An 8679-nucleotide genomic window follows, 5' to 3' on the forward strand; every position below is an offset into this window, starting at 1 on the left:
CTCTATTTTGACAACAGCAAATAACAAAGCAACGCTACCCCAAGTTTCCTGAAAGAACTCATCATCTAATGACTTTGCCGGGAATAATGAGTGGTTGCCAGATGTAAAACGACAAAAATAATGCCTATCCTCAAGAAAAGACAATAACATAGCTTACAAAGGCTATCGCATAATTTTTCTTGCGAGACTGGTGGACAGAAGGCTCATAGAATATGCGGAGAAAGTTCCACCGGAATAACAGTGTGGCTCTAGATTCAGAAGGTCAACAGTAGACGAAATGTTATCCCTCAACCAGGCCATGAAGAAATGGTTTTAGCACAATATCGATTTACAAAAAACAGCGTATTGATTTTAAACAGGCATGCGTTAGCATTAGGCGGATGATTTCCAAAAAGAAATATTATTAGACTGATACTGACTGATGAGTTTAACTGCTCACTCCAATATGGTAATAAATAATGACAATTAATCTGAATTCTCCAGAATTAAGACTGGAGCAATAATCTTCAACATAATGTTGTACCACTGACAAAGTAAGTGACAAAAAGCGAACTAGACATACATACTTGTAATTAATTACTTTGCCAAATATGAGTGCGATCTGTCAACCGAGGTGTTTATTTTAGTTGCTTAAGTCGTGCCTCAGTGGTGCGTTGCGATTTTACAATGGATGAAAATATCGAACAAAGAATTTGTCTCAAATTTTGTATCTCTAACCCAGTTTCGAGTACGAAATCATTGCAAATGATGGAAAAGGCTTACAGTGATTCAGTTTTATCAAAATCACAAGCCTATGAGTGTTACAAAGTCTGCAAAGACTCGTTCTGGACGACATTCGACCCATTCAACTAATGAAATAAACAAACAAACCTAAAGGTTATGGTGCCTGAAAATCGTCAGACAAGTGGGACAGAGATGGCTAGAGAGCTTGACATCTCTCGCGAGTCCTTTCGTGTCATTTTGGTTGATATTTTGGGTTTGAAAAGCATTTGCTTGATCATGCGAATTCCGAGCCCACATTCATGGAGAATATTATAACTGCCGAGGAGACATGAGTTTATGAGTTTGATATGCAAATAAGTCAACAATCATCGGAATGCTACCCGTTTTCAGTCGATCGAAGAGATAAACAAAAATCGCTGAAGGAGCTGTGGACCGTCATAAAAACTACTTATAGAAAATGTTTCGAGAACTGAAAAAATCGTTGTTATAAATATATTACATCTGGTGAGGACTGCTTTGAACGCTATACTGTTGTCTGTCGCAAAAAAGAAACAGAACTTTTTAAATGTAACTGTTTCTGGTGGCGAAACCTATTGGTTGGTATATGAAATAAAAAGTTTGATCTCTTGTTGTCATTAGGTAGAAATTTTAAAGACAATTGGATAACTACAATCGATGTTATCGATCAAAAAGTGACAGCAGCTTTTGGTCATCGGTCGTAAAATCACATTTTGAACAAAGAGCAAATATTAAATTTTGTTTTAAACTTGGGAAAACGTTTACTGAAACATTTCAAATGATAAAAAGGTTTATGGTGATCAGTGCCTATCTCGTAGTAATGTGCATGAGTGGTTTAAGCGATTCCAGGAAGATCGTGAGGACCTCTTTGACGATCAGAAGTCGGTCGTCTTCAGAAGTTAAAAATAAGGACAATGCTGATTTGTTTTTACGATTCCGAGGGTATTGTACACCGACAGTACGTCACACCTGGCCAAAAGATTAATGCTGTGTTTTACCTTGGTGTTATGAAGCGTCTTTTGTCACGCATTCGTCGTGCTCGACCACAATACCCAGAGGCAAGGTCCTGGTGTCTGTTGCACGGTAATGCGCCGTGTCATCGGTCGACGCTTGTCACTGATTTTTTGACAAAAAACTCCATATTAACCATTAGTCACTCATCCTACTCACCTGATCTGGCACCCTGTGATTTTTACCTATTCGGAAAACTTCATGAAAGGACACTGGTTTCAGGACATTTCAGCTATTCAAAAGGCGACGACCGATGTTCTCAAGAGCATTCCGAAAAATGACCTTAAACTCTCATTTGAAATGCTAATTGACCGGGCTAAACGCTACATCGAAGCACAATGAAACTACTTTGAACAAAAATATATAACTTTTGAAAAATGTTAATTTTTTGTTGTTTTTTTTTTACAGTCCTTTTTCTTTTGCGACAGACCTTGTATGTGTCCTCAAACTCCAGGTCATGTAAAAAGTATAGACACCAAAAAACAAAAACTCTGAGCAAAGCATGATCTAGATGAATCCACGAATTGAAAGAAGACTTAAAGAAGACAAGAGCTCTTGGAAAAAACAGCAGGTATCTGAGAGCTCTGGAGGTCACATGTACCGCAAGCCAAAACTTGCAAAGAGCTATAGCACCAAAAGATTATACTTTCAGTGACTTAAAAAACTTTAAGTTCTTTGAATTATTGTTATTAGGATATTTTGCAGATAAGTATTTCTTACTGAGAGATTAATCAACTTTTCAGAGCCTGTTTAGTTTCTATTCAATATTATCCTGAAACTCAATTGATGGGGTCTCTATCTCCTCGAGGAGGGCAAAATAGACCTAAGGTTGCGGTGCATTCCTCATTTATAAATCTAATTCCCACAATATGAGCCAGAACAACTTTTCATTTACATTTTTTGTAAGAAAAAATACATGACATCCTAGTTTCAAAGCTTCATAAACATGAAAATTTAATTTATAATCGCGTTCACAAACATACACTTCAATTTGGTAACTTAAGCAAGTCATTGTAGGTATTCGGAGTCAATTCAAAATAAGAGCAGGAACAGAAAGTCAAGACCTTTGTGTTCAGGAGAGTCTACATAAGTGTCTCAATTTGAACTAGAGTATTGGATTAGGCGTTCCAAAGAGGATATTGATCATCACTTAAAAATAATTTTGTGCTCAGATCATTGAGTTTGGCAAAATATACTTTTTTTTTTGCTGTAATGTGAAATGTGACGAAGACAAAACAAATAATTTTGAAGAATGGCACGTTGTTTAATAGAAAAAATTGTAGTACAGGTTTGAGTAGTGGTCAGAACTTAACTCTGACGACATTGCTAAAATATTATGGTATCACTCGAGTAGAAGCTCATAAAAACCCCTTATTACTCATATAACTCATATTTATCTGAATCAGATAACAAAATTTCTCATTAAAGTGTTTAATCGAAAATTATTCTTAGTTTTCGAAAATTTTACATCTCGTACTGCGCTGAGCTTCTTACGTTATTTGCTTTTTGAAACAAGATTCGCATTTAATAATATTTTTAAAAATCTTAAAATTCTATTCAAGCTCAGCATTTCAGAAAATTTCAGCAACTTTCCTCACCTAAATGGAAAATTCATAATAACTTCCCGCACACACTTCCCGTTGACCACACGTAAATTACTCACCTAAAAGCCGATTACATACTTTGCGCCAAACACTAAAAGGCAATACCCGAAAGTCTTTAAAATGCCATCGTTATGCAGCCAAATTTTCACTTAAATTTCGCATAAAACTTTTTGATGACACTTGGGCCACAACAATAGCAACAGCACTTGCACGCACACACATACATATTTGAGCGTTTACGAGAAAAAAATTGTCAGAAGCATCACGAGCAAAGGGAGCAATAAGAAAGTCACACTAACAAGCGGCAAAATGACAAACAAGCAAACACACAGAAAAGCAAATTCGGCAGAGAGACACCTGAAAAGCTTGAGGAGCATGCAGCCGAAACAAAAACAATTCAAAGGAAGTAAATGTGCGAACTTAGAAGTGTTGTTGTTCACTTGTTCTTGTAGTTGGCAGTAGTCATAAAACGGAAATGTTGGTAGTTGTGATGACGCAGGCAACTTTTATATGCTCAGACAATAAAAATTCTAGTAAAATCAGGTGAAAGTTTAGGTGATTTACTAGTGTGGGTGAGAGAGTTAAAGAAACAGCAAGTCCGGCGGCAATGGTTGGGTTTACTTAGTACTGTTAGTTAGTTAGAAAGGCGATCTAAATTTCGAAAGTAGAGCATGGACACGTGTGAGTAAACTATGCGAGCGAGAGAGAAAGAAAGACCGAGAGCATGAGCGAAGGTGTAGGACAGCGAACGGAAAAGTGAAACATTGTTTGCAAAGCTGCGTAAGTAACGGTAAGTGTGACTGTTTGAATTTGTGCAGCTTAAGCGTGAACTTTACTCTGCTTTAGAACTTAGAGATTAGACGACGAATTTGTTTGCCAAAATGGAAATAGCATTTTTCGGCATTTATGGTCTAAAATGGAGATTTATTTTGCTTGAAATTTCTATTTTTTTACCACAACAAATGGAAGAGCGAATGAGGTAGGGAAGCACAAAGTAAGTTATTTCCTACACAGTGCACATAAACTGGGGGAAGCTGATGGCTTTCAGCTACATATATCTAGTTTTGTGTATCAGAGAACATTTCTGAAGACTCTTAGAAACGCATTCTTTATATAATATATCGATAAGAGGAATAAGTGACCCTCATGCTAAAGGAAACAGCCATATAACGGGTTTTTCACTAAGGACGCTACAAAATTAGACCGATAGGAACACCACACGAAGCCATATTTTTTCCCGTTATTTTGACATTCCTCTTCAGTTAGGTTTTCCATTCCATCACGGAAAGATAAATATACGATCCAACAACTAGTCAAAATTATTAAAATTTACTAATGAAATTCGGAGTCAGTGGTCTCAACTTTAAGAGCGCTACGTCCAATTAATGGTCGTCATGATGATCCTGTGAGATCAACAATTGAAGAATTTGAATCCAAAGGTATAAAAAGTTCCCGTGTCAGTGAGACAAAGAAGTGCCCGTAGTGTCGAGAATATTGCTGCCGCTAGCGCATCAATTGAGGAAGACCCAAATCAGCCTCACACACGTCATTCTCAAGCGTTGAGCATCTCGTGACGCCATTGTGGCGACTTTTGCGAAAAGATTTTGGTCTACATCCTTACAAGATCAAATTGACGCAAGAACTGAAGCCACTTGACCACTAGTATCGTCGTATGCCCGTGAATTGGGCTGAGCAACAACTTGAAAATGATCCGGATTTTCATTGAAAAAATCATCTTCAGCGATGAGGCTCATTTCTGGCTCAATAACTTTGTCAGTAAGCAAAATATGCGTTACTGGTCAGGCAGTTATCCACACGTACTCCATGAGTCACCATTCCATCCCGAAAAATTACGGTTTATGGGCCGGCGGCGTCATTTGGCCGTACTTCTTCCGTGATGATCAAGATCGGCACGTTACTGTGATTAGGAATCGTTACCGCTCAAAGATAATCGAATAATTTCGGCCGGAATTTAATGATATGGACTTGGACAATATGTGGTTTCAACAGGACGGCGCCATAAGCCGCACAGCGAATGTCACAATCGATTTATTGCAAACCGAGTTTGGTGAACATGTTATCTCACTAAATGGCCTAGTCAGTTGGCCGCTGCGGTCGTGCGATTTGACGCCGCTAGTCTATTTTCTGTGAGGCTGATGATGAATCTCGTACGAATATCGAACTTGAAGTTGCAGCAGTATCGTCCGTTTTATGCTTGAAAACCGTCGATAATTGGGTTCAGCGTCTGGACTTCTGCAAGCGTGGAGCTGGGACATGCCTGAAAAGGAAAGTTAACTAACTATCACTGAGTTATTTATCCATGATCTTGATGCGTAAGGGAAATTATTTTTTTTTAACGGAATTTACGTTCACTTAAACCGAAATCTACAACAGTTCGCACACTGCAAAAATTTTCGAGTCACATTTTGCTACAGTTTTACCAAAATTAAAAAAAAGACTACAAGTGAAAGTTGACTGCTGCCCAGACGCCTGAGCGTGCAAAGACTCACTAACCCACTTTTGGTTGAAATTCGACAAAAACTGAGGAAACACATCGCCTAGCGTGCGCAGAGTGGCAACTGATGCAAACTGTAGGAACAAACATCAAAAAAGCAACAACAATAAAACTAACTGTAACGAAAGTGACTCGCAAGGTGGCAAACAAATACAAATGCCAATTGCTAACTGCTGCCACGGGCGTGCGACAAAAGTCATGACAAACAAATTTACAAGCGCTTGTGACAAGTGAGGTGTAAGCAAGCGCTGGTAAGGTTGGCAAGGAGTGGAGTGTGTGTCACTGCCTCAGCAAGGCAAATAGTTAGCGCACTTAAGCGCAATACTAAGGAAAATTTAGTTTATTTCGTGTGGCAGTACAACAAAAACAAAAGCAGTAAATTGCGGTTTGTTGCCGTTTTCCTGTCGTGCGGCGCGCTTGCCGTTTGGCGTGTAGCGTTCGTCGCGCGCGAGTTAGAATATATAGCCGCCACAATTGAGTTAACTGTATTATTATTTGTTTTTGGTTTTGTGTTGTTGTTGTTGTTGTTGCTTGCCACTTCAAGTTGACTGTGCAACTTTACTGCGACGACACTCACTAAAAATTGCATTTCCACATGCAAAAGTTTCAATCCGCTGCGGGCACGCCATGAAATATGAGCAAAACAAAAAGCGAAATGAAATAAATTAGAAAAATAAAAAAAATAAAATTGAACAAATACACATGAGCTTTGCTTTGTATGCAAGTTTTTTCTTTTTCAAATTTGGTTTACCATTTTTTGATGTCGAAAATTTCCGAACTTTTATTCACTTTTCCCTTTTCACATACGAATTATGAATATTCCTTTTATTTTCAACTTTTTGCCTGCAGCTGAAGTGCAAATAACTCAATTTCCACCACATACGTGTGCATACATGTGTGCGTGTATGTGGTTAGAGCAGTGAAAGCTGACAAAATATTTCACCGCAATTTTTTCTCTCTATCAACCTTGACTCAGATTTTATGGTTGGCTCCGTTGAGAAACCCTTTCGGCGGTTTCGTTTAAGCAAATGGAAAATTTGTGTTGAATTTTAATCATATTTACAAATGATTTATTGAGTTCTGATGGCAATGCGAAATCGGTGCGCAAGGTCAGTGGAAGAGGAATAAATGGTGAACTGAAGCAATTAAAGAATACTGCTCTGTGGAGACTAAAGAGAGGTACGAGTAAGGAGAACCAACTAAAACCAGCTAGTCAGCCGAGCTTCTATTATATGAGACAGACGAGTGCCTATTAGGATTGAAATAAAGACTACGCAAAATTCCTATTTTTGACAACACACGGAATGGAATATAAATATGTAGTTCTACCAAAGCTTGCAGAATGGATCCATGTGTTGAAGTCCACGCAAGAGAGGAAAGTTTTGTGAGCGCCATTCACTTGGGAGTGGCCAGAAACGATATTTTTATATATGACTCAAGTAGCTCATGACTTCCGGTCTTAGAGCCAGAGGATATGGGTGGCCAAAAAAACATCCGGTTGAAGATGAGCTAAAGTGAAAAGGCAAAACATACCTCTCCATGGTTGCATGGTGGGTTTGGGATCCGCAAAGTAAAAAACCCTACCAATGCAAAGAAGAAAACAGCCTCGGATAAGAGGCCACACTTTTGATGACGACCACTGCAAACGCATTGAAGATTACGACTTAAGGGCATGCAGATGGAATATCCGGTCCCCGCCCTGATGGAAGAAAATGATGATGTGACCAAAGATGCCTTCTATGAGCGCTTGGAGCGCATCTTGAAAGCTGTCCCCGCCACGATGTCAAAAATGTGCTTGTCGGCTTTAACGCTAGGGTGGAAAAAGAAGGTATCTTTGGTACAACGGTCGGTATATTCAGCCTGCATGAGCCCCAAATGGATTGAAGCTATTCGACGAGGCCCGAAATAAGGTTATCTGTATTATTATTATTCCAGCATAGAGAAATTCAGTAGGCTGCCTGACTGTCTCCGTATCGAAAACCCACTAACATATCGTTCAGGTTATGATAGACGGACGACATGTCTCCAGTGTTTTAGATGTGCGTACATACACTCCGAGGTTCTAACATTGACTCGGACCACTATCTTGTTGCAGCCACCCGCCTCTGCTCAGCACCTAAGCAAACACAGGGATGGTTCGACGTCGAGAAGCTGCAAAAACAACAGACAGCCAAACGATATTCTAATCGACTTGTACTCTCTCTAAACTTATCAGCAACTCGGATTAAGCGAACTGCGGAACGGTATTTCAAGCTCCTTTCGTAAAACTGCAAACAAAACCATTTGTTTTCGGAAAATGCAAAAGAACTGGTACGATAAGGAGTGCCGTGTCGCAGTGGAAAGAAATCACGTGCGGATGAGATGGATACCGATTTGCATACAGAAAAGGAAAGAGGCCGAAATGCATGAGTATGAAGAGCTTGACTAGCTGGTCGACAGGGGTAATGCGCGAAAATTCTACGAAAAGATGCGGCGACTAAGAGAAGATTTTAAGACCGAAGCATACTTTTTTAGAACCACCAGAGGTGATCTAGTAACTGATGCGGGGAGCATACTGAAATTATGGAGGGAACACTTCTCAATCCTACTGAATGGCAGTGATAGCATAACGCCAGGATAAGGCGAACCCGATTCCCCAATCGATGATGATGGAGCAGACCTTCCATTGCTCGACCATGAAGAAGTTCGAATAGCAATTACCCGTCTGAATAAGGCGGCATGGGCCGATGGATTGCCGGCCGAGCTATTCAAACACGGTGGCGAAGATCTGATAAGGAGCATGCATCAGCTTCTTTGAAAAAATATGGT

At 39.4% G+C, this 8679-nt stretch overlaps 1 pseudogene; it reads left to right on the forward strand.

Moving 5' to 3' along the window:
• Window positions 1–5336: 5336 nt before the first annotated feature.
• LOC120770754 overlaps window positions 5337–8679 on the forward strand; it is a 6130-nt pseudogene continuing 2787 nt past the window's right edge.

The sequence above is a fragment of the Bactrocera tryoni genome, chromosome 3 (assembly GCF_016617805.1).
Source record: "Bactrocera tryoni isolate S06 chromosome 3, CSIRO_BtryS06_freeze2, whole genome shotgun sequence".
Classification (NCBI taxonomy): Eukaryota; Metazoa; Arthropoda; class Insecta; order Diptera; family Tephritidae; genus Bactrocera; species Bactrocera tryoni.